This window comes from Anomaloglossus baeobatrachus, chromosome 1 (assembly GCF_048569485.1).
Source record: "Anomaloglossus baeobatrachus isolate aAnoBae1 chromosome 1, aAnoBae1.hap1, whole genome shotgun sequence".
Lineage (NCBI taxonomy): Eukaryota > Metazoa > Chordata > Amphibia > Anura > Aromobatidae > Anomaloglossus > Anomaloglossus baeobatrachus.
Genome location: NC_134353.1, coordinates 385,918,025 through 385,945,355, shown reverse-complemented (window position 1 = coordinate 385,945,355; position 27,331 = coordinate 385,918,025).

The window sequence follows — 27,331 nt, the reverse complement described above, 5'->3', positions numbered from 1 at the left end:
AGGAGCGACAATTACTGAGAAGTAGAGTTGAGCGCGGTTCGTGGTTCGTGGTTCTCCAGTTCGCGGCTCGAGTGATTTTGGGGCATGTTCTAGATCGAACTAGAACTCGAGCTTTTTGCAAAAGCTCGGTAGTTCTAGAAACGTTCGAGAACGGTTCTAGCAGCCAAAAAACAGCTAAATCATAGCTTGGTTTCTGCTGTAATAGTGTAAGTCACTCTGTGAATCAAACTATTATCACATTTCAGTGTATAGTGTGCGTGAACAGCGCCTTCAGATCACTGCTGTTTCTATAATGGCGATCGCCATTTTTTTTTTTTTTTTTTCTTGTCTTCCTTCCCTAAGCGCGCGCGTCTTGTGGGGCGGGCCAGCATGTCAGCCAATCCCAGACACACACACAGCTAAGTGGACTTTGAGCCAGAGAAGCAACGGCATGTGTGATAGGATCTGCATGTCACATGTCCCTGCATTATAAAACCGGACATTTTCTTCACGGACGCCATTATCTGCCTTCTGCGTCTTTGGTGTCAGACATCACTATCGCAGCTCCGTCTTCCTGAGTCCTATAGCCGATACAGCTGTATGCGCTGCATACACAGCGTTAGACAGCTTAGGGAGAGCACTTTATAGCAGTCCTTTTAAGGGCTCCAACCGGCAGGGTCAGAGAGCCATAGGTGACAGGTCCTGCAAACAGCAACAGCGTCTGTGTAGCCCAGGTCAGGGATTTCCTACCTGCATTTCACCATTAGGAGGGAATAGAAAGGCAGTCTTCCATTCCTCTACCCAGAGCACCACAATCCTGCCACTGTACCCTCTTGTCCTCTGCACACTCCAACTCATTATAACTAAGCCATTATACTAGCAAACACTCAGTGTACCTAGTGGCATCCTATACGTGGCTATTGGACTTTGCTATAGTCCCACTAGTGCAAAGACATTTGCAGAGCACGTCTGCCTGCATTGCACACTACAACTAATTATAACTAAGCCATTATACTAGCAAACACTCAGTGTACCTAGTGGCATCCTATCTGTGGCTATTGGACTTTGCTATAGTCACACTAGTGCAAAGACATTTGCAGAGCGCGTCTGCCTGCATTGCACACTACAACTCATTCTAACCAAGCCATTATACTAGCAAACACTCAGTGTACCTAGTGGCATCCTATACGTGGCTATTGGACTTTGCTATAGTCCCACTAGTGCAAAGACATTTGCAGAGCGCGTCTGCCTGCGTTGCACACTACAACTCATTCTAACCAAGCCATTATACTAGCAAACACTCAGTGTACCTAGTGGCATCCTATACGTGGCTATTGGACTTTGCTATAGTCCCACTAGTGCAAAGACATTTGCAGAGCGCGTCTGCCTGCGTTGCACACTACAACTCATTCTAACCAAGCCATTATACTAGCAAACACTCAGTGTACCTAGTGGCATCCTATACGTGGCTATTGGACTTTGCTATAGTCCCACTAGTGCAAAGACATTTGCAGAGCGCGTCTGCCTGCGTTGCACACTACAACTCATTCTAACCAAGCCATTATACTAGCAAACACTCAGTGTACCTAGTGGCATCCTATACGTGGCTATTGGACTTTGCTATAGTCCCACTAGTGCAAAGACATTTGCAGAGCGCGTCTGCCTGCGTTGCACACTACAACTCATTCTAACCAAGCCATTATACTAGCAAACACTCAGTGTACCTAGTGGCATCCTATACGTGGCTATTGGACTTTGCTATAGTCCCACTAGTGCAAAGACATTTGCAGAGCGCGTCTGCCTGCGTTGCACACTACAACTCATTCTAACCAAGCCATTATACTAGCAAACACTCAGTGTACCTAGTGGCATCCTATACGTGGCTATTGGACTTTGCTATAGTCCCACTAGTGCAAAGACATTTGCAGAGCGCGTCTGCCTGCGTTGCACACTACAACTCATTCTAACCAAGCCATTATACTAGCAAACACTCAGTGTACCTAGTGGCATCCTATACGTGGCTATTGGACTTTGCTATAGTCCCACTAGTGCAAAGACATTTGCAGAGCGCGTCTGCCTGCGTTGCACACTACAACTCATTCTAACCAAGCCATTATACTAGCAAACACTCAGTGTACCTAGTGGCATCCTATACGTGGCTATTGGACTTTGCTATAGTCCCACTAGTGCAAAGACATTTGCAGAGCGCGTCTGCCTGCGTTGCACACTACAACTCATTCTAACCAAGCCATTATACTAGCAAACACTCAGTGTACCTAGTGGCATCCTATACGTGGCTATTGGACTTTGCTATAGTCCCACTAGTGCAAAGACATTTGCAGAGCGCGTCTGCCTGCGTTGCACACTACAACTCATTCTAACCAAGCCATTATACTAGCAAACACTCAGTGTACCTAGTGGCATCCTATACGTGGCTATTGGACTTTGCTATAGTCCCACTAGTGCAAAGACATTTGCAGAGCGCGTCTGCCTGCGTTGCACACTACAACTCATTCTAACCAAGCCATTATACTAGCAAACACTCAGTGTACCTAGTGGCATCCTATACGTGGCTATTGGACTTTGCTATAGTCCCACTAGTGCAAAGACATTTGCAGAGCGCGTCTGCCTGCGTTGCACACTACAACTCATTCTAACCAAGCCATTATACTAGCAAACACTCAGTGTACCTAGTGGCATCCTATACGTGGCTATTGGACTTTGCTATAGTCCCACTAGTGCAAAGACATTTGCAGAGCGCGTCTGCCTGCGTTGCACACTACAACTCATTCTAACCAAGCCATTATACTAGCAAACACTCAGTGTACCTAGTGGCATCCTATACGTGGCTATTGGACTTTGCTATAGTCCCACTAGTGCAAAGACATTTGCAGAGCGCGTCTGCCTGCGTTGCACACTACAACTCATTCTAACCAAGCCATTATACTAGCAAACACTCAGTGTACCTAGTGGCATCCTATACGTGGCTATTGGACTTTGCTATAGTCCCACTAGTGCAAAGACATTTGCAGAGCGCGTCTGCCTGCGTTGCACACTACAACTCATTCTAACCAAGCCATTATACTAGCAAACACTCAGTGTACCTAGTGGCATCCTATACGTGGCTATTGGACTTTGCTATAGTCCCACTAGTGCAAAGACATTTGCAGAGCGCGTCTGCCTGCGTTGCACACTACAACTCATTCTAACCAAGCCATTATACTAGCAAACACTCAGTGTACCTAGTGGCATCCTATACGTGGCTATTGGACTTTGCTATAGTCCCACTAGTGCAAAGACATTTGCAGAGCGCGTCTGCCTGCGTTGCACACTACAACTCATTCTAACCAAGCCATTATACTAGCAAACACTCAGTGTACCTAGTGGCATCCTATACGTGGCTATTGGACTTTGCTATAGTCCCACTAGTGCAAAGACATTTGCAGAGCGCGTCTGCCTGCGTTGCACACTACAACTCATTCTAACCAAGCCATTATACTAGCAAACACTCAGTGTACCTAGTGGCATCCTATACGTGGCTATTGGACTTTGCTATAGTCCCACTAGTGCAAAGACATTTGCAGAGCGCGTCTGCCTGCGTTGCACACTACAACTCATTCTAACCAAGCCATTATACTAGCAAACACTCAGTGTACCTAGTGGCATCCTATACGTGGCTATTGGACTTTGCTATAGTCCCACTAGTGCAAAGACATTTGCAGAGCGCGTCTGCCTGCGTTGCACACTACAACTCATTCTAACCAAGCCATTATACTAGCAAACACTCAGTGTACCTAGTGGCATCCTATACGTGGCTATTGGACTTTGCTATAGTCCCACTAGTGCAAAGACATTTGCAGAGCGCGTCTGCCTGCGTTGCACACTACAACTCATTCTAACCAAGCCATTATACTAGCAAACACTCAGTGTACCTAGTGGCATCCTATACGTGGCTATTGGACTTTGCTATAGTCCCACTAGTGCAAAGACATTTGCAGAGCGCGTCTGCCTGCGTTGCACACTACAACTCATTCTAACCAAGCCATTATACTAGCAAACACTCAGTGTACCTAGTGGCATCCTATACGTGGCTATTGGACTTTGCTATAGTCCCACTAGTGCAAAGACATTTGCAGAGCGCGTCTGCCTGCGTTGCACACTACAACTCATTCTAACCAAGCCATTATACTAGCAAACACTCAGTGTACCTAGTGGCATCCTATACGTGGCTATTGGACTTTGCTATAGTCCCACTAGTGCAAAGACATTTGCAGAGCGCGTCTGCCTGCGTTGCACACTACAACTCATTCTAACCAAGCCATTATACTAGCAAACACTCAGTGTACCTAGTGGCATCCTATACGTGGCTATTGGACTTTGCTATAGTCCCACTAGTGCAAAGACATTTGCAGAGCGCGTCTGCCTGCGTTGCACACTACAACTCATTCTAACCAAGCCATTATACTAGCAAACACTCAGTGTACCTAGTGGCATCCTATACGTGGCTATTGGACTTTGCTATAGTCCCACTAGTGCAAAGACATTTGCAGAGCGCGTCTGCCTGCGTTGCACACTACAACTCATTCTAACCAAGCCATTATACTAGCAAACACTCAGTGTACCTAGTGGCATCCTATACGTGGCTATTGGACTTTGCTATAGTCCCACTAGTGCAAAGACATTTGCAGCACGTCTGCCTGCGTTGCACACTCCAACTAATTATAACTAAGTTGCATTGTCAGGGATATTTATTCTTTATTATTCTGCTGTTAATAAAGCTAGACCACCACTGCAATCTTCACCACCTCTCAATTTTTACTACCACATTTTCAGTCCACAATCTTGTCGCAATCAACATGAGTGGCAAAATGACAGATGCTGGTGGAAAGGGGAAGAGGCGTGGTGGAAAAGGCAAAAAAGGTTTTGTCCGTGGGGAAGGTGGCAAAGCTCCATTATCATCTGCTGAAGATAGACCATCTACCAGCAAAAGTAAGATGTCTACTACTTACCGTGGACAATCCGATGTGCTCCCTTTTTTACGGACACGAACAACAGGAAGAAAGGTAGATGATGGGCAAAAAAGGAAAATGCTTGAATGTGTCACGGCCGGGCGGTCGGGCAGACCCAGGAGGTGGATCCACTGGACCGAACTCTAAGATGGAGGCAGGGAGTCCGGCAGCTGAAGCACTGAAGGGCAGCAGGATAGTCCGTGCAAGTGAAGACAGCGGAGGAGTCCCTGGGACCACGGAGTCACAGAAGGTAGTCTTGGTGACGTAGCTCAGGTTCGGAGGCCGAGATGATATCAGGCGGAGTCCGGAACCTCTGGAGCAAGATGACGGGTCACCGCAGGGATCCGAGATGGCAGGTGCTGTCGGATGGCAGACGGACAGCGTGCGGGGTTCGGGATACGGCAGACTGGATGGCGAGGCAGGTACGGCTCTACAAAGAGAGATAGGTGAGTACAGGCACATAAACACCAGGAGACCTGACTCCTAGCTCAGGGAACACGAAGATCAGGCCCCGCCCCCTTGGACAAGAACCCCCTTTATACCCTGAACCTGACTAACCTCATTTCCTGTTACTGGACGCTGGCCCTTTAAGAAAGGGTCAGTGACCGCGCGCGTGCCCTAATGCGCATGCGCGCGGCTCGGGTGCCAGAAGCCAGGGAAGGAGGCTGCGAGGAGGACGCAGGAGAGCCGGCCAGGGCCTGGGAAGATGTCGGACGCCGGGATCGGCGACCAGAGGACCTATGGAGGACGGGCACCGGAGGCTGGGACGAGGGGAGCGTGGCAGGTGAGCCGGGGAGCGGAGCTGAGGACCCGGGGAGGGGAGCCGAGGACCCGGGGAGCGTGACAGTACCCCCCCCCCCACGCCCCCCTCCCCGCAACCGGGACATGAAGGCACGGATAAGAGGAGTGCCTACGTTCTCCCTGGGCTCCCAGGACCTATCCTCAGGACCATACCCTGCCCAGTCCACCAGGAAGAACTGCCGACCTCGTACGGTCTTCATGGCCACGATATCCCTTACCGCATAGATGTCATCATCGGCAATAGGTGGAGGAGCTGGACTGGCAGCAGCGGAGAAGGGACCAAGGACCACCGGCTTGAGCAGGGAGACGTGGAACGAGTTGGGTATCTTCATCGTGGCCGGGAGCTGCAGCTTGTAGGAGACCTCATTGATCCTGGTGAGGACTTTAAACGGCCCAATGTAGCGAGGACCCAGCTTGTATGAAGGTATCTTCAGGCGGACGTACTGGGAAGAAAGCCAGACGAGGTCTCCAGGAGAGAAACACGGAGGATCCAGGCGTTTCTTGTCTGCGTGTCTCTTCATCCGCAGGGAAGCACGTCCTAGAGACACCTTGACAGAGTCCCAAATGGTGGCAAAGTCACGGGCTACTGTATCTGCAGCAGGGACATCCGAAGAGGGGGATACAGGCAATGGGATGGAAGGCTGAAGTCCGTAAACAACATGGAAGGGAGAGCTGGAGGACGACTCACTGATGTGGTGGTTGTGGGAGAATTCAGCCCAAGGTAGAAGAGCGGACCAGTCGTCGTGATGGGCGTTAACATAGTGACGTAGAAATGAGGTCAAGATTTGATTGACCCTCTCTACTTGGCCATTAGACTGAGGATGGTATGCAGATGAAAAGTCCAGAGTCACTCCCAGATGGTTACAGAGAGCCCTCCAGAAGCGGGAGGTGAACTGAGTTCCTCTGTCTGATACGATGTGTAATGGAAAGCCATGCAAGCGGAAGATGTGTTGTATAAAAGCGTCCGCGAGTTCCTGAGCAGAGGGCAGTCCAGCCATAGGAACGAAATGGGCCATTTTTGAGAACCGGTCCACCACGACCCATATGACTGTGTGCCCGGATGACAATGGCAAGTCCGTAATAAAGTCCATTGCTATGTGTTGCCACGGAATCGAAGGTATCGGCAGAGGCAGAAGGCGGCCATGTGGGAGGTGTTTGGGCGTCTTGTTTCTGGCACAAGAGGAGCAGGCAGAGACAAAGGCGGCGACGTCCGTGCGAAGAGATGGCCACCAGTAATGGCGTACAATCGCACCCCATGTTCTCTTCTGGCCTGCATGGCCGGCTGTTTTTGAGGTATGACCCCAGTGTAAGACCGTTAGCCTGTCGGTCTCCGAGACATAGGTCTTCCCAGGTGGTATCTGGGCCAGAGTGACAGGAGCCACCGGAACAATCTTGCTAGGAGAGATGATAGGCTGGATAGTCTCTTCCTCCTGTTCCATGGGCATGAGAGACCTAGACAAGGCATCAGCGCGTACGTTCTTGTCCGCTGGTCGGAAGTGGAGCTGGAAGTCAAACCTGGCAAAGAATAAGGACCACCTGGCTTGCCGTGGGTTCAGTCGCTGAGCGGACCGCAGGTATTCCAGGTTTTTGTGGTCCGTGTAGATAATCACGGGGTACACTGCTCCTTCCAGGAGGTAGCGCCACTCCTCCAGAGCCAGTTTGACCGCCAGTAGTTCTCGGTCACCGATGGTGTAATTACGTTCGGGTGCTGAGAAGCTCTTAGAGAAGAAACCGCAGGTCACCATCTTCCCGGAGGAGGATTTTTGCATGAGCACTGCTCCGGCTCCTGAGGAGGAGGCATCCACCTCCAAGGTGAACTGGCGGTTTAACTCCGGTCGGTGGAGTACAGGGGCGGAGGCGAATGCTCGCTTCAAAGAACAAAATGCGGCGTCTGCCGCAGGTGACCAGTCCTTAGGATTAGCCTCCTTTTTGGTCAAAGCGGAGAGAGGAGCGGTCAAGGCAGAGAAGTGCGGGATAAACTGGCGGTAGTAGTTGGCGAATCCCAGGAAGCGTTGGATTGCCTTCAGTCCAGAAGGCGGAGGCCAGTTGATGATGGCGGAGACCTTCTTGGGGTCCATCTGCAGTCCAGTATCAGAGATGATGTACCCCAGAAAGGGGAGGGACGACTGCTCAAAGACACACTTCTCATACTTTGCGTACAGGCGATTCTCTCTCAGTCTTTGTAAGACCAGCTGTACGTTTTCTCTGTGGGTTTGGAGGTCCGGAGAGAAGACAAGGATGTCATCTAGATAAACAACCACACAGATGTAGAGAAGGTCCCAAAACACGTCGTTCACCAGTTCTTGGAAGACGGCAGGAGCGTTACACAGACCGAAGGGCATCACGCAGTACTCATAATGTCCATCGCGCGTATTAAACGCGGTTTTCCATTCGTCACCAGAGCGGATGCGTACCAGATTGTAAGCACCCCGAAGATCCAGCTTGGTGAACACACGAGCTCCTCTAAGCCGGTCAAATAATTCGGGAATGAGCGGCAGGGGGTATTTGTTTTTCACGGTGATTTGGTTGAGACCCCGGTAGTCTATGCATGGGCGTAAGTCTCCCTCTTTCTTCTTGACAAAGAAGAAACCTGCTCCAGCAGGAGAGGAGGATCTCCGAATGAACCCTCTTGCTAGGCTCTCTGAGATGTAATCTGACATGGCCCTGGTTTCGGCTGGAGATAAAGGATATATCCGTCCTCTAGGTGGGGTTGTCCCTGGAAGCAGGTCAATGGCACAATCGTATGGACGATGTGGCGGCAGTACCTCGGATTCCTTTTTGTCAAAGACATCGGCAAAGGACCAATAGGCCGAAGGCAGCCCCGTTAGGGTCTCAGGAACCGGAGGTCGTCGGAGGGGTGGTATGGACTTTAGGCACCTCTCATGACACGAAGAGCCCCAACGGGTGACTTCGCCAGTACCCCAGCTAACCGATGGTTCATGTGTCCGCAACCATGGGAGTCCCAACAGGATCTGGTGGGACATGTGTGGGAGAACGTAGAGAGCGATGTTTTCGGTGTGAAGAGCACCGATGCGTAGTTCGACAGGCCTGGTGATCAAGGAGATGGTATCAGAGAGAGGCCTCCCATCCACCGAGGCAATCACTAGGGGTTTGTCGAGTGGCATGACAGGCACCCGGTACTTGTCCACCGTGGCCTGCTGGATGAAATTGCCTGCTGCCCCGGAATCGAGGTAGGCATCAGCCGTGAACCGCGTCTCTCCCGTGGTCACTTGCACTGTCCATGTAACTGGGTCAGAGAGGGTCCCAGCACCTAGGGTGGCCTCTCCTACCAACCCTAGGCTTTGGAGTTTCCCGGCCTCTCTGGACAGGAGCGTAGCAGGTGGGTGTCCTCACCACAGTAAAAGCAGAGGCCCTGGGCGAGCCGCTCTGCTCGACGTCGTTCAGACTGCCGCACTCGGTCGATCTGCATGGGCTCGTGGACGGGAATCCCAGCTGTTGATGACTGAGGAACGGAGGACTTCTGCGGAGGAGGAGAATGCCGTACCGGGCGTCTCTCCCGAGATAGCTCTTTGGAGCGCTCCTGAAAACGTATGTCCACACGAGTTGCTAGGGCGATCAGTGCATCTAGGGTGGAGGGCACGTCCCGACCCGCCAACTCATCCTTGATGCGACTCGAGAGTCCTTCCCAGAAGGCGGCTGTTAGGGCCTCATTATTCCACCCGAGTTCTGAAGCCAAAGTGCGGAAACGGATGGCGTATTGACCCACCGTCAGTGTCCCTTGACGTAGGCGGAGGAGTGATGAAGCAGAGGCAGAGGCGCGTCCTGGCTCGTCAAAGGTACTGCGGAAGGCCTGTAGGAACTGTTGAAGATCCTTGGTCATGGGGTCCTCCTTCTCCCACAAGGGGTTCATCCACGCCAGCGCCTCGCCCTCTAGGTGGGACATTATAAAGGCGACCTTGGCTTGGTCGGAGGCGAACAGATGTGGCAGCTGCGTGAAGTGAAGGGAACATTGGTTTATGAAGCCCCTGCAGGTCTTGGGATCTCCAGCATACCGAGGAGGTGACGCCAAACGGAGTCGGGAAGCATCTGAAGAGGCTGCCACTGGTACGGGAGCCATGGCTTGCCTGGCGGGGGACCTGGGTGCCGCAGGCGTCATTGATGCTTGTAATGTGTACAGGCGGGTGTCCACGGAGGTCATGAATTGCAGCATGCGGGTCTGGACTTCACGCTGGCGTTGGAGTTCCTCTTGCAGGGCCATTAGTGCAGCAGCGGGATCCATGGCCTGATCTTACTGTCACGGCCGGGCGGTCGGGCAGACCCAGGAGGTGGATCCACTGGACCGAACTCTAAGATGGAGGCAGGGAGTCCGGCAGCTGAAGCACTGAAGGGCAGCAGGATAGTCCGTGCAAGTGAAGACAGCGGAGGAGTCCCTGGGACCACGGAGTCACAGAAGGTAGTCTTGGTGACGTAGCTCAGGTTCGGAGGCCGAGATGATATCAGGCGGAGTCCGGAACCTCTGGAGCAAGATGACGGGTCACCGCAGGGATCCGAGATGGCAGGTGCTGTCGGATGGCAGACGGACAGCGTGCGGGGTTCGGGATACGGCAGACTGGATGGCGAGGCAGGTACGGCTCTACAAAGAGAGATAGGTGAGTACAGGCACATAAACACCAGGAGACCTGACTCCTAGCTCAGGGAACACGAAGATCAGGCCCCGCCCCCTTGGACAAGAACCCCCTTTATACCCTGAACCTGACTAACCTCATTTCCTGTTACTGGATGCTGGCCCTTTAAGAAAGGGTCAGTGACCGCGCGCGTGCCCTAATGCGCATGCGCGCGGCTTGGGTGCCAGAAGCCAGGGAAGGAGGCTGCGAGGAGGACGCAGGAGAGCCGGCCAGGGCCTGGGAAGATGTCGGACGCCGGGATCGGCGACCAGAGGACCTATGGAGGACGGGCACCGGAGGCTGGGACGAGGGGAGCGTGGCAGGTGAGCCGGGGAGCGGAGCTGAGGACCCGGGGAGGGGAGCCGAGGACCCGGGGAGCGTGACAGAATGGATCTCAAGTGGTCCAACAAGTGCCCTCTCAGCCACTTCAAGTACCGCATCCAAAAAACACCAGTCCTCTGAGTTGTCATCCCAATCACACTTGATTTCTCCCAGCTCTGAAGTCTCCATCAGCCCTGCACAGTATGGTGGAACTGAGATGGCTGAGTCTGCAGAGCTGTTCAGTCACACTATAGCCTGGGAATCAGAGGTCTGCTCCCAAGCTACAGTGAGTACAGAACAGGAAATGGTCTGCAGTGATGCCCAGAACCTTTGTGACTCAGATTCAGGCCGTGAGGACCAAGTTTCTGAGCATAATGTTGACCCTTTGTCACAAACTGTAACACCTGTGGTTATAGACAATGAGGAACATACTGATGAAGATGAGACGCAGATACCCGATTGGGATGACAACTTAAATATTCCGTCAGGGCAAGAAGAGGCTCGGTCTGAGGGGGAGGGGAGTGCAAACACAACAATTGATGATGACGTTCTAGATCCCACCTACTGTCAACCCCCAGTCAGGCACTCGAGGAGGTCAACAGAGGCGGTGGAGGAGGATGCAACCGACGACGAAGTTACCTTGCGCCTTCCTGGACAGAGTCGGAGCACTGGTAGCACGTCTACAACTGCATCCTCAGCCACCACTCTGCCTATGAGCATTATTCGGGGTGGATCAACAGGTCGCATGGCCTCTAAGCCTTGCCTAGCCTGGTCCTTTTTTCACATCGAAAAAGATCGCCCAACTCATGTGATATGTAACATTTGTCATGATTCTCTTAGTAGAGGTCAAAAGCTCAGCAGTTTGACAACTTCTTCCATGAATCGTCACATGAATAAATATCATAAGTCCCGGTGGGAAGCTCACCGTGCTGCAATGCGGCCTAGCGGAGCGAACCATCCACCGCCCGCCCCTTCCACTGCATCCGCGCGCTCTTCATCTTCTAGGACTGTGGGGACAGCTGCCACACCTGTTTTTCCACGCAAAACTTCCACCACTGTAACCGCAACAGGCAGTTTGCTTGTAAGGTCGTCAGTTGGTTTGGAAGGGGAAACAAGTGAGTGTGTACAGCTCTCTCAGACATCGATAGCACCAACGTTGGATGAAGGCAACATCATGTCTCCGCCTGCACTTTCCTCACAAACCTGCATTTTTCCAGGGACACCCTACTCAACACCGTCTACACACAGCAGCCAGATCTCTGTCCCTCAGATGTGGTCAAATAAAAGGCCACTTCCTCCGACCCATGACAAAGCTAAGAGGTTGACTCTATCCCTCTGTAAGCTGTTGGCTACCGAAATGCTGCCTTTCCGCCTAGTGGACACACAGGATTTTAGAGACCTTATGTCTGTCGCTGTGCCCCAGTACCAGATGCCTAGTCGCCACTACTTCTCTAAGAAAGGTGTGCCCGCGCTACACCAGCATGTCGCACACAACATCACCGCTTCCTTGAGAAACTCTGTGTGTGAACGGGTGCATTTCACCACCGATACTTGGACCAGTAAGCATGGACAGGGACGTTACATGTCGCTGACTGGGCACTGGGTAACTATGGTGATAGATGGTGAAGGGTCTGCTGCACAAGTCTTGCCGTCCCCACGACTTGTGTGTCAATCCTCTGTCTGTCCAAGTTCCGCCACTGCTTCTGCATCCTCCACCTCATCTGGGTCCTCCACCTCCGCCCCAAGCCTGCCTGGTCAGGCCACCAGCGTTCTCACTGCGCAGAAGGAATCACGCACCCCTCATTACTATGCTGGCAGCAGAGCGCAACGGCATCAGGCGGTCTTTAGCTTGACATGTCTTGGTAATAAGAGTCACACAGCTGAGGAGTTGTGGTCAGCTTTGCGGTCCGAGTTTAATAAATGGTTGTCTCCACTCAAACTGCAGCCTGGTAAGGCCGTGTGCGACAATGCTGCAAACCTGGGTGCGGCACTTCGCCTGGGCAAGGTGACACACGTACCTTGTATGGCTCACGTGTTGAACCTTGTCGTGCAGCAATTTTTAACACACTATCCCGGCCTAGATGGCCTTCTGAACAGGGCACGAAAACTGTCAGCTCACTTCCGCCGTTCAAGCGCCGCAGCAGAGCGACTTGCATCGCTCCAGAAGTCTTTCGGCCTGCCGGTTCATCGCCTGAAATGCGATGTGGCGACACGCTGGAATTCAACTCTCCACATGTTACAGCGACTGTGGCAGCACCGCAGAGCCCTGGTGCAATACGTCATGACGTATAGCCTGGGCCAACGAGATGCAGAGGTGGGGCAGATCACCCTGATGGAGTGGTCTCAGATCAAGGACCTATGCACCCTTCTGCACAGTTTCGACATGGCGACGAATATGTTTAGCTCTGACAATGCCATTATCAGCATGACGATTCCAGTCATTTACATGCTGGAGCACACGCTAAACACTATTCGGAGTCAGGGGGTGGGACAACATGAAGGGGAGGAACTACAGGAGGATTCATATGCGCAAGGGACAACAACATCACGAAGGTCCAGACGTTCATCATCACCAACGCAGCAGGCATGGGACCATGGGGGACAGGGATCGACAAGGGCGCATAGTAGCAGGCGAAATGTTGAGCAAGGTGCAGGAGAACATGAAGAAATGGAGGACGAACTGTCCATGGACATGGAAGACTCAGCGGATGAGGGAGACCTTGGTCAAATTTCAGTTGAAAGAGGTTGGGGTCAGATGTCAGAGGAAGAAAGAACGGGTAGCACCTCTATGCCACAAACACAGCATGGACTTGGTCCGCATGGCTGCGCAAGACACATGAGTGCCTTTTTGTTGCACTACCTCCAACATGACAGTCGTATTGTCAAAATTAGAAGTGATGATGACTACTGGATTGCCACACTATTAGATCCCCGGTACAAGTCCAAATTTTGTGACATAATTCCAGCCATAGAAAGGGACGCACGTATGCAGGAGTATCAGCAGAAGCTGTTACTAGATCTTAGCTCGGCTTTTCCACCAAACAACCGTGCAGGTGCAGGGAGTGAATCTCCCAGTTGTAACTTGACAAACATGGGACGGTCTCGTCATCTTCAACAGTCTACTCGTACCAGTAGGACCTTTTCTGGTGCCGGTAACAGCAATTTTATGGAATCTTTTCATAATTTTTTTAGACCCTCTTTTGCAAGGCCACCAGAGACAACAAGTCTGACACATAGTCAACGGCTGGAGAGGATGATACAGGAGTATCTCCAAATGAACATCGATGCCATGACTGTGCAACTGGAGCCTTGCTCCTTTTGGGCTTCAAACCTACAAAAATGGCCAGAGCTCGCAACTTACGCCTTGGAGATTTTGTCGTGTCCAGCTGCCAGCGTTGTCTCTGAACGTGTATTCAGTGCTGCTGGGTGTGTGCTGACAGATAAGCGCACGCGTCTGTCCAGTGACAATGTGGACAGACTGACGTTCATCAAAATGAACAAGTCATGGATCCAGAAGGAATTTACTACCCCTGTGTCATCCTGGGGAGAGTAAATGCTTGTGGATTTGGAATGTGCTTGATGCAAATCAAAACATCCTGTTTGCAACTAGGGCCCAAGTGCTGCCACTGATGGGGTGGGTGTCTGTGTGGCCCAATTTTTGGAAAAAAGGGAGACTCCGCTTGGAGTAACCCTTGCTTGCTGTGTTTTTAAAAGAAGCCAAGATGAACAGAGCTGGGATCAGGAAAGACTTTGCTACCTACCCCGGTGTCATCCTGGGGACGGCTAAGAATAGCGTATTTTTGAATGTGCTTGATGCAAATCAAAACATCCTGTTTGCAACTAGGGCCCAAGTGCTGCCACTGATGGGGTGGGTGCCTGTGTGGCCCAATTTTTGGAAAAAAGGGAGACTCCGCTTGGAGTAACCCTTGCTTGCTGTGTTTTTAAAAGAAGCCAAGATGAACAGAGCTGGGATCAGGAAAGACTTTGCTACCTACCCCGGTGTCATCCTGTGGACGGCTAAGAATAGCGTATTTTTGAATGTGCTTGATGCAAATCAAAACATCCTGTTTGCAACTAGGGCCCAAGTGCTGCCACTGATGGGGTGGGTGTCTGTGTGGCCCAATTTTTGGAAAAAAGGGAGACTCCGCTTGGAGTAACCCTTGCTTGCTGTGTTTTTAAAAGAAGCCAAGATGAACAGAGCTGGGATCAGGAAAGACTTTGCTACCTACCCCGGTGTCATCCTGGGGACGGCTAAGAATAGCGTATTTTTGAATGTGCTTGATGCAAATCAAAACATCCTGTTTGCAACTAGGGCCCAAGTGCTGCCACTGATGGGGTGGGTGTCTGTGTGGCCCAATTTTTGGAAAAAAGGGAGACTCCGCTTGGAGTAACCCTTGCTTGCTGTGTTTTTAAAAGAAGCCAAGATGAACAGAGCTGGGATCAGGAAAGACTTTGCTACCTACCCCGGTGTCATCCTGGGGACGGCTAAGAATAGCGTATTTTTGAATGTGCTTGATGCAAATCAAAACATCCTGTTTGCAACTAGGGCCCAAGTGCTGCCACTGATGGGGTGGGTGTCTGTGTGGCCCAATTTTTGGAAAAAAGGGAGACTCCGCTTGGAGTAACCCTTGCTTGCTGTGTTTTTAAAAGAAGCCAAGATGAACAGAGCTGGGATCAGGAAAGACTTTGCTACCTACCCCGGTGTCATCCTGGGGACGGCTAAGAATAGCGTATTTTTGAATGTGCTTGATGCAAATCAAAACATCCTGTTTGCAACTAGGGCCCAAGTGCTGCCACTGATGGGGTGGGTGTCTGTGTGGCCCAATTTTTGGAAAAAAGGGAGACTCCGCTTGGAGTAACCCTTGCTTGCTGTGTTTTTAAAAGAAGCCAAGATGAACAGAGCTGGGATCAGGAAAGACTTTGCTACCTACCCCGGTGTCATCCTGTGGACGGCTAAGAATAGCGTATTTTTGAATGTGCTTGATGCAAATCAAAACATCCTGTTTGCAACTAGGGCCCAAGTGCTGCCACTGATGGGGTGGGTGTCTGTGTGGCCCAATTTTTGGAAAAAAGGGAGACTCCGCTTGGAGTAACCCTTGCTTGCTGTGTTTTTAAAAGAAGCCAAGATGAACAGAGCTGGGATCAGGAAAGACTTTGCTACCTACCCCGGTGTCATCCTGGGGACGGCTAAGAATAGCGTATTTTTGAATGTGCTTGATGCAAATCAAAACATCCTGTTTGCAACTAGGGCCCAAGTGCTGCCACTGATGGGGTGGGTGTCTGTGTGGCCCAATTTTTGGAAAAAAGGGAGACTCCGCTTGGAGTAACCCTTGCTTGCTGTGTTTTTAAAAGAAGCCAAGATGAACAGAGCTGGGATCAGGAAAGACTTTGCTACCTACCCCGGTGTCATCCTGGGGACGGCTAAGAATAGCGTATTTTTGAATGTGCTTGATGCAAATCAAAACATCCTGTTTGCAACTAGGGCCCAAGTGCTGCCACTGATGGGGTGGGTGTCTGTGTGGCCCAATTTTTGGAAAAAAGGGAGACTCCGCTTGGAGTAACCCTTGCTTGCTGTGTTTTTAAAAGAAGCCAAGATGAACAGAGCTGGGATCAGGAAAGACTTTGCTACCTACCCCGGTGTCATCCTGGGGACGGCTAAGAATAGCGTATTTTTGAATGTGCTTGATGCAAATCAAAACATCCTGTTTGCAACTAGGGCCCAAGTGCTGCCACTGATGGGGTGGGTGTCTGTGTGGCCCAATTTTTGGAAAAAAGGGAGACTCCGCTTGGAGTAACCCTTGCTTGCTGTGTTTTTAAAAGAAGCCAAGATGAACAGAGCTGGGATCAGGAAAGACTTTGCTACCTACCCCGGTGTCATCCTGGGGACGGCTAAGAATAGCGTATTTTTGAATGTGCTTGATGCAAATCAAAACATCCTGTTTGCAACTAGGGCCCAAGTGCTGCCACTGATGGGGTGGGTGTCTGTGTGGCCCAATTTTTGGAAAAAAGGGAGACTCCGCTTGGAGTAACCCTTGCTTGCTGTGTTTTTAAAAGAAGCCAAGATGAACAGAGCTGGGATCAGGAAAGACTTTGCTACCTACCCCGGTGTCATCCTGGGGACGGCTAAGAATAGCGTATTTTTGAATGTGCTTGATGCAAATCAAAACATCCTGTTTGCAACTAGGGCCCAAGTGCTGCCACTGATGGGGTGGGTGTCTGTGTGGCCCAATTTTTGGAAAAAAGGGAGACTCCGCTTGGAGTAACCCTTGCTTGCTGTGTTTTTAAAAGAAGCCAAGATGAACAGAGCTGGGATCAGGAAAGACTTTGCTACCTACCCCGGTGTCATCCTGGGGACGGCTAAGAATAGCATATTTTTGAATGTGCTTGATGCAAATCAAAACATCCTGTTTGCAACTAGGGCCCAAGTGCTGCCACTGATGGGGTGGGTGTCTGTGTGGCCCAATTTTTGGAAAAAAGGGAGACTCCGCTTGGAGTAACCCTTGCTTGCTGTGTTTTTAAAAGAAGCCAAGATGAACAGAGCTGGGATCAGGAAAGACTTTGCTACCTACCCCGGTGTCATCCTGGGGACGGCTAAGAATAGCGTATTTTTGAATGTGCTTGATGCAAATCAAAACATCCTGTTTGCAACTAGGGCCCAAGTGCTGCCACTGATGGGGTGGGTGTCTGTGTGGCCCAATTTTTGGAAAAAAGGGAGACTCCGCTTGGAGTAACCCTTGCTTGCTGTGTTTTTAAAAGAAGCCAAGATGAACAGAGCTGGGATCAGGAAAGACTTTGCTACCTACCCCGGTGTCATCCTGGGGACGGCTAAGAATAGCGTATTTTTGAATGTGCTTGATGCAAATCAAAACATCCTGTTTGCAACTAGGGCCCAAGTGCTGCCACTGATGGGGTGGGTGTCTGTGTGGCCCAATTTTTGGAAAAAAGGGAGACTCCGCTTGGAGTAACCCTTGCTTGCTGTGTTTTTAAAAGAAGCCAAGATGAACAGAGCTGGGATCAGGAAAGACTTTGCTACCTACCCCGGTGTCATCCTGGGGACGGCTAAGAATAGCGTATTTTTGAATGTGCTTGATGCAAATCAAAACATCCTGTTTGCAACTAGGGCCCAAGTGCTGCCACTGATGGGGTGGGTGTCTGTGTGGCCCAATTTTTGGAAAAAAGGGAGACTCCGCTTGGAGTAACCCTTGCTTACATTGTTTTTAAAAGAAGCCAAGATGAACAAGTCATGGGTCAGCAAAGACTTTGCTACCTACCCCGGTGTCATCCTGGGGACGGCTAAGAATAGCGTATTTTTGAATGTGCTTGATGCAAATCAAAACATCCTGTTTGCAACTAGGGCCCAAGTGCTGCCACTGATGGGGTGGGTGTCTGTGTGGCCCAATTTTTGGAAAAAAGGGAGACTCCGCTTGGAGTAACCCTTGCTTACATTGTTTTTAAAAGAAGCCAAGATGAACAAGTCATGGGTCAGCAAAGACTTTGCTACCTACCCCGGTGTCATCCTGGGGACGGCTAAGAATAGCGTATTTTTGAATGTGCTTGATGCAAATCAAAACATCCTGTTTGCAACTAGGGCCCAAGTGCTGCCACTGATGTGGTGGGTGTCTGTGTGGCCCAATTTTTGGAAAAAAGGGAGACTCCGCTTGGAGTAACCCTTGCTTGCTGTGTTTTTAAAAGAAGCCAAGATGAACAGAGCTGGGATCAGGAAAGACTTTGCTACCTACCCCGGTGTCATCCTGGGGACGGATAAGAATGGCGTATTTTTGAATGTGCTTGATGCAAATCTAGCTGTGAAGTGTACAACTGGGGCACAACTGCTGCCACTGAATGGGTGGGTGTGTGTGGGGCCCAATTTTTGGAAAAAAGGGGAGACTCCGCTTGGAGTAACCCTTGCTTACATTGTTTTTAAAAGAAGCCAAGATGAACAAGTCATGGGTCAGCAAAGACTTTGCTACCTACCCCAGTGTCATCCTGGGGACGGCTAAGAATAGCGTATTTTTGAATGTGCTTGATGCAAATCAAAACATCCTGTTTGCAACTAGGGCCCAAGTGCTGCCACTGATGGGGTGGGTGTCTGTGTGGCCCAATTTTTGGAAAAAAGGGAGACTCCGCTTGGAGTAACCCTTGCTTGCTGTGTTTTTAAAAGAAGCCAAGATGAACAGAGCTGGGATCAGGAAAGACTTTGCTACCTACCCCGGTGTCATCCTGGGGACGGCTAAGAATAGCGTATTTTTGAATGTGCTTGATGCAAATCAAAACATCCTGTTTGCAACTAGGGCCCAAGTGCTGCCACTGATGGGGTGGGTGTCTGTGTGGCCCAATTTTTGGAAAAAAGGGAGACTCCGCTTGGAGTAACCCTTGCTTGCTGTGTTTTTAAAAGAAGCCAAGATGAACAGAGCTGGGATCAGGAAAGACTTTGCTACCTACCCCGGTGTCATCCTGGGGACGGCTAAGAATAGCGTATTTTTGAATGTGCTTGATGCAAATCAAAACATCCTGTTTGCAACTAGGGCCCAAGTGCTGCCACTGATGGGGTGGGTGTCTGTGTGGCCCAATTTTTGGAAAAAAGGGAGACTCCGCTTGGAGTAACCCTTGCTTGCTGTGTTTTTAAAAGAAGCCAAGATGAACAGAGCTGGGATCAGGAAAGACTTTGCTACCTACCCCGGTGTCATCCTGGGGACGGCTAAGAATAGCGTATTTTTGAATGTGCTTGATGCAAATCAAAACATCCTGTTTGCAACTAGGGCCCAAGTGCTGCCACTGATGGGGTGGGTGTCTGTGTGGCCCAATTTTTGGAAAAAAGGGAGACTCCGCTTGGAGTAACCCTTGCTTGCTGTGTTTTTAAAAGAAGCCAAGATGAACAGAGCTGGGATCAGGAAAGACTTTGCTACCTACCCCGGTGTCATCCTGGGGACGGCTAAGAATAGCGTATTTTTGAATGTGCTTGATGCAAATCAAAACATCCTGTTTGCAACTAGGGCCCAAGTGCTGCCACTGATGGGGTGGGTGTCTGTGTGGCCCAATTTTTGGAAAAAAGGGAGACTCCGCTTGGAGTAACCCTTGCTTGCTGTGTTTTTAAAAGAAGCCAAGATGAACAGAGCTGGGATCAGGAAAGACTTTGCTACCTACCCCGGTGTCATCCTGGGGACGGCTAAGAATAGCGTATTTTTGAATGTGCTTGATGCAAATCAAAACATCCTGTTTGCAACTAGGGCCCAAGTGCTGCCACTGATGGGGTGGGTGTCTGTGTGGCCCAATTTTTGGAAAAAAGGGAGACTCCGCTTGGAGTAACCCTTGCTTGCTGTGTTTTTAAAAGAAGCCAAGATGAACAGAGCTGGGATCAGGAAAGACTTTGCTACCTACCCCGGTGTCATCCTGGGGACGGCTAAGAATAGCGTATTTTTGAATGTGCTTGATGCAAATCAAAACATCCTGTTTGCAACTAGGGCCCAAGTGCTGCCACTGATGGGGTGGGTGTCTGTGTGGCCCAATTTTTGGAAAAAAGGGAGACTCCGCTTGGAGTAACCCTTGCTTACATTGTTTTTAAAAGAAGCCAAGATGAACAAGTCATGGGTCAGCAAAGACTTTGCTACCTACCCCGGTGTCATCCTGGGGACGGCTAAGAATAGCGTATTTTTGAATGTGCTTGATGCAAATCAAAACATCCTGTTTGCAACTAGGGCCCAAGTGCTGCCACTGATGTGGTGGGTGTCTGTGTGGCCCAATTTTTGGAAAAAAGGGAGACTCCGCTTGGAGTAACCCTTGCTTGCTGTGTTTTTAAAAGAAGCCAAGATGAACAGAGCTGGGATCAGGAAAGACTTTGCTACCTACCCCGGTGTCATCCTGGGGACGGATAAGAATGGCGTATTTTTGAATGTGCTTGATGCAAATCTAGCTGTGAAGTGTACAACTGGGGCACAACTGCTGCCACTGAATGGGTGGGTGTGTGTGGGGCCCAATTTTTGGAAAAAAGGGGAGACTCCGCTTGGAGTAACCCTTGCTTACATTGTTTTTAAAAGAAGCCAAGATGAACAAGTCATGGGTCAGCAAAGACTTTGCTACCTACCCCAGTGTCATCCTGGGGACGGCTAAGAATAGCGTATTTTTGAATGTGCTTGATGCAAATCAAAACATCCTGTTTGCAACTAGGGCCCAAGTGCTGCCACTGATGGGGTGGGTGTCTGTGTGGCCCAATTTTTGGAAAAAAGGGAGACTCCGCTTGGAGTAACCCTTGCTTGCTGTGTTTTTAAAAGAAGCCAAGATGAACAGAGCTGGGATCAGGAAAGACTTTGCTACCTACCCCGGTGTCATCCTGTGGACGGCTAAGAATAGCGTATTTTTGAATGTGCTTGATGCAAATCAAAACATCCTGTTTGCAACTAGGGCCCAAGTGCTGCCACTGATGGGGTGGGTGTCTGTGTGGCCCAATTTTTGGAAAAAAGGGAGACTCCGCTTGGAGTAACCCTTGCTTGCTGTGTTTTTAAAAGAAGCCAAGATGAACAGAGCTGGGATCAGGAAAGACTTTGCTACCTACCCCGGTGTCATCCTGGGGACGGTTAAGAATAGCGTATTTTTGAATGTGCTTGATGCAAATCTAGCTGTGAAGTGTACAACTGGGGCACAACTGCTGCCACTGAAGGGGTGGGTGTGTGTGGGGCCCAATTTTTGGAAAAAAGGGAGACTCCGCTTGGAGTAACCCTTGCTTGCTGTGTTTTTAAAAGAAGCCAAGATGAACAGAGCTGGGATCAGGAAAGACTTTGCTACCTACCCCGGTGTCATCCTGGGGACGGATAAGAATGGCGTATTTTTGAATGTGCTTGATGCAAATCTAGCTGTGAAGTGTACAACTGGGGCACAACTGCTGCCACTGAAGGGGTGGGTGTGTGGGGCCCAATTTTTGGAAAAAAGGGAGACTCCGCTTGGAGTCACCTTGCGGTGTTTTACATGACTTTAGAAGGGCGTGCCATGCCTATATCTGTGTGTCCTCCTCTTTTTCCTTGTCCAGCTGTTTTGTTTTCGCATGAGTACATGTCCTTGTCACTTTCCCATGTGTTTGTGTTGTGTTGTGAGTTGTTTGTCACCTTTTGGACACCTTTGAGGGTGTTTTCTAGGTGTTTTACTGTGTTTGTGATTGCCTGCCATTGTTTCCTATGGGCTCGAGTTCGGTTCGTCGAACGTTCGACGAGCCGAACTCGAGCCAGACCCCCCGTTCGGCGAACCGCCTCGAGCCGAACCGGGACCGGTTCGCTCATCTCTACTGAGAAGTCTGACACTATCAGACACTGCTGACTGACGTGTATTATACACTAGACTTGTGCGTTATATAATAGTTTGTGCAAAACGCGCACCTGTACGCTGCCACCGACAGACACACACGTGCTGTTTTTAAATGCAAGCACGGACGCAATAAGAACCTAACTGGTTTTTAGGAGCGACAATTACTGAGAAGTCTGACACTATCAGACACTGCTGACTGACGTGTATTATACACTAGACTTGTGCGTTATATAATAGTTTGTGCAAAACGCGCACCTGTACGCTGCCACCGACTGCCACACACGTGCTGTTTTTAAATGCAAGCACGGACGCAATAAGAACCTAACTGGTTTTTAGGAGCGACAATTACTGAGAAGTCTGACACTATCAGACACTGCTGACTGACGTGTATTATACACTAGACTTGTGCGTTATATAATAGTTTGTGCAAAACGCGCACCTGTACGCTGCCACCGACTGCCACACACGTGCTGTTTTTAAATGCAAGCACGGACGCAATAAGAACCTAACTGGTTTTTAGGAGCGACAATTACTGAGAAGTCTGACACTATCAGACACTGCTGACTGACGTGTATTATACACTAGACTTGTGCGTTATATAATAGTTTGTGCAAAACGCGCACCTGTACGCTGCCACCGACAGACACACACGTGCTGTTTTTAAATGCAAGCACGGACGCAATAAGAACCTAACTGGTTTTTAGGAGCGACAATTACTGAGAAGTCTGACACTATCAGACACTGCTGACTGACGTGTATTATACACTAGACTTGTGCGTTATATAATAGTTTGTGCAAAACGCGCACCTGTACCCTGCCACCGACTGCCACACACGTGCTGTTTTTAAATGCAAGCACGGACGCAATAAGAACCTAACTGGTTTTTAGGAGCGACAATTACTGAGAAGTCTGACACTATCTGGACTGTTTTAGACTGTGTACACCAGCCCCAGATATGATGAAGGCTGGTATACGGTCACCACTAGGAATGGCTATATACCCTGCCTGCCTGCCTGCCTGCCTGTATACTGCTACAATAGTCCTGACAAGGACTCTTCTGGTCACTAGCCTGTATTCCGACCTGGCTATACCCTGCCTGTATATAGCAACAATAGTCCTGAGAAGGACTCTGCTACTGTACTCCGACCTGGCTATACCCTGCCTGCCTGTATACAACTAGAATAGTCCTGAGAAGGACTTCTGGTCACACTGTTTGCAGCCCTGCAACTGAAAAAGCTATAAAGGGCCGCAAAGCTTTCCCTGAATCAGCGACACTCTCCCTGCACTGACTGTCTGGATAGCTGTGAGCAGAGCACAGCGCGCCGGCCGGTATAAAGGCTCGGTCACGCTGTGCAGGCCGGCCAATCACTGCAATTCCACAACTAACAGGGCTGTGGCATTGCAGTGGTCTGCCAGCCAATCCCTGCATGAGGGCTGGCTCTCAAAAGAGCGCCAACATGCAGAAATGAAGACCACGAGTACAGCACGAGTATCGCGAGATTACTCGGTCCCCGCCGAGCAGCCCGAGTACAGCGATACTCGTGCGAGTACCGAGTAGTTACAAGCATGCTCGCTCATCACTACATGCTACACATTAGAGATCAGCCATTTTTTTGAAATTCAAATTTGCAAGCTTTGTCTAATTTTTTTTAAAAAAGGAAGTGAAAAAAATATTGAAAGCATTGAGAGAAGGAAAGGGAATTTTTAAAGCAAGTATATTGGAAAATAGCTTAGATTATGGCATCAAATAGACAGAAAGTTAGGAGGAAAGTAACTTTGTCTTCGGACCATCCCTTTAAATTTCCTGCTTGTGGGCTTACTGAATTCGCCTGCCTAGACCTGTGGGCCAAAATAGACCTGGTTGACCATGCATTTTATAAATGATGCACACAGGTTCATGGACTTGATGATAACCATCCACTCTTCTCTCACTGACAATGTGTGTTCTATCAATTTTGCTCTTTATGTCTAACATGATGTCCACACCATTAATATAGATTCAGGATTCATTTCTTGGTTGGAATACCCTTTCCAAACATATGAGTTTGTGAAAAAAAAACAACAAATCTACAATAGACTTTTATGTTCAAAGCCCTGCATAAGGGCCCGACCGTACGCTGGGTTCTACTAGGTGGTTTTATCTCAATCCAAACAAAGAAAACCCTCATTTTGGCAAAAAAAGGAAGATGACAAATAAAATTTGTGGTAATAGATGTGCATTTTTTCTTTACCTTGGTGCTTAGCTGTTCACAAAATATACAGATCTGCCCCTTAAAGATCCTTTGGCAAGACAGGCTCTGCTCTTAAATCATAGTTGCCAACACTTCCTCCTCTGATGACATCACCTCCTTAGGTCCCAGAGATCTGCTTTCCAGGTTGTTATGGGGGGCTGTCTGATAATAAAACCTAAAGGAATATCAGACAGTCAGGGTCCACCGTGCAAAGACTGTGCTGCAGACTATGGCAGAGGGCAATACCTCTGTTAAACTCACAGAGGAATATAATTAGTAAATAAGGCAATTCCTCCCTTACTTGGAGGGTGTGTGGAATGGTCTCTGTTAATGATCACAGAGCCAAAAGCAGTGAGTGTGAAATGGCACCTACCTAGGTCCATTCCTCTAGTGGTGCCAGGAGATGGACAGCAGCGTAAGCCGCACAAAGCTCCTACCTGCATTCGCTCCACTAGTGTGCGAGGACACGAACCACTAGATATGGCACCTGCCTAGGTCCTCTCTTCTAGTGGTGCAAAAGAGACGGACAGCAGCGTAAGCCGCACAAAGCTCCTACCTGCGTTCGCTCCACTAGTGTGCGAGGACACGAACCACTAGATATGGCACCTGCCTAGGTCCGCTCTTCTAGTGGTGCAAAAGAGACAGACAGCAGCATAAGCCGGACAAAGCTCCTACCTCTGTTCGCTCCCCTAGTGTGCGAGGATACAAACAACTGCCAGACGCAGTATAAGGAACGTTACCCTAGCAGCAACGTCCACCTACGAGTAGAATAACAAGGCCCAGCCAGACCATGTGCCTCAGGCACCTGCCTATATCCGCTCTACTAAGAGGTAAGGATACGGACTGCAGCCGAAGCTGTAAGGTATAAGAATGCTACCCTTCCGGTAGCGCTCACCTAACATAGACAGAGAGATGCCTAGAGGGACGTGCACAGGGCGTCTACCCTGCGTCTCCAGCGCTTGCACATGTGCAGTAGCAAGAAATCCGGACATAGTCTCCAGAGCCACAGCAACCGTAACAGTACCTCCCCCTCAAGGGCCCCCCTCCCGGCGACGCAGGTAATCGGCAACTAAGTCGGGAGCATGGACAGCCTCCTCAGGCTCCCAAGAGCGATGTTCCAGGCCATAGCCCTCCCAATCTATCAAGAAGAACCTGCGCCCTCTGACAATCTTAGAACCAACTATGGCTCGTACCTCATAGCTAGAGCGAGAGGAATCAGAGGCAGGAGAGTGCACTTCACGAGTAGAGTTGAGCGCGGTTCGCGGTTCGAGGTTCTCCAGTTCACGGCTTGAGTGATTTTGGGGCTGTTCTAGATCGAACTAGAACTCGAGCTTTTTTGCTAAAGCTCGATAGTTCTAGATACGTTCGAGAACGGTTCTAGCAGCAAAAAAAACAGCTAATTCCTAGCTGGCTTTCCGCTGTAATGGTGTAAGTCACTCTGTGACTCACACTATTATGACATTTCAGTGTATAGTTTGCGGGAACAGCGCATTCAGATCACTGCTGTAGGTATAATGGCCATTTTTTTTTTTTTCCTTGTCTTCCTTCCCTAAGCGCGCGTGTGTAGTGGGGCGGGCCAGCATGTGAGCCAATCCCAGACACACACACAGCTAAGTGGACTTTTAGCCAGAGAAGCAATGGCATGTGTGATAGGATGTCCATGTCACATGTCCCTGCATTATAAAACCTGACATTTTCCTCCAGCACTCCATTATCTACCTTCTGCGTCCTTGGTGTCAGACATCACTGGCGCAGCTCCTATCGCCGATACTGCTGTATACGCTCCATAAACAGCGCTGGACAGCTTAGGGATAGCACTTTCTATAAGTCCTTTTAAGGGCTCATACCGGCAGGGTCAGAGCCATAGGTGACAGGTCCGTGAAAACAGAGTTTAACAGCTACACAAGATGATAGCGTCTGTGTAGCTAAGGTCAGGGATTTCCTCGCTGCATTTCCCCATTAGGAGGGATAGAAAGGCAGGCTTCCTTTCCTCTACCCAGAGACCCACAACCCTGCCACTGTACCCTCCTGCGCTTTGCACACTCAAACTCATTGTTACTAAGCCATTATACTAGCAAACACTGAGTGAACTTAGTGGCATCCTAAACGTGGCTGTTGGACTTCTGTATCGTCCCACAAGTACAAAGATATTTGCAGCACCTCTGCCTGCTTTGCACACTCAAACTCATTGTTACTAAGCCATTATACTAGCAAACACTGAGTGAACTTAGTGGCATCCTAAACGTGGCTGTTGGACTTCTGTATCGTCCCACAAGTGCAAAAATATTTGCAGCACCTCTGCCTGCATTGCACAATCAAACTCATTGTTACTAAGCCATTATACTAGCAAATACTGAGTGAACTTAGTGGCATCCTAAACGTGGCTGTTGGACTTCTGTATCGTCCCACAAGTGCAAAGATATTTGCAGCACCTCTGCCTGCATTGCACACTCAAACTCATTGTTACTAAGCCATTATACTAGCAAACACTGAGTGAACTTAGTGGCATCCTAAACATGGCTGTTGGACTTCTGTATCGTCCCACAAGTGCAAAGATATTTGCTGCACGTCTGCCTGCATTGCACACTCAAACTCATTGTTACTAAGCCATTATACTAGCAAACACTGAGTGAACTTAGTGGCATCCTAAAAGTGGCTGTTGGACTCTGTATTGTCCCACTAGTGCAAAGCAGTACGTCTGCCTGCATTGCACACGCAAACTCATTGTTACTAAGCCATTATACTAGCAAACACTGAGTGAACTTAGTGGCATCCTAAACGTGGCTGTTGGACTTCTGTATTGTCCCACTAGTGCAAAGAGTTTTGCAGCACGTCTGCCTGCATTGCACACTCAAACTCATTGTTACTAAGCCATTATACTAGCAAACACTGAGTGAACTAAGTGGCACCTTAAACGTGGCTGTTGGACTTCTGTATCGTCCCACAAGTGCAAAAATATTTGCAGCACATCTGCCTGCATTGCACACTCAAACTCATTGTTACTAAGCCATTATACTAGCAAACACTGAGTGAACGTAGTGGCATAATAAACGTGGCTGTTGGACTTCTGTAT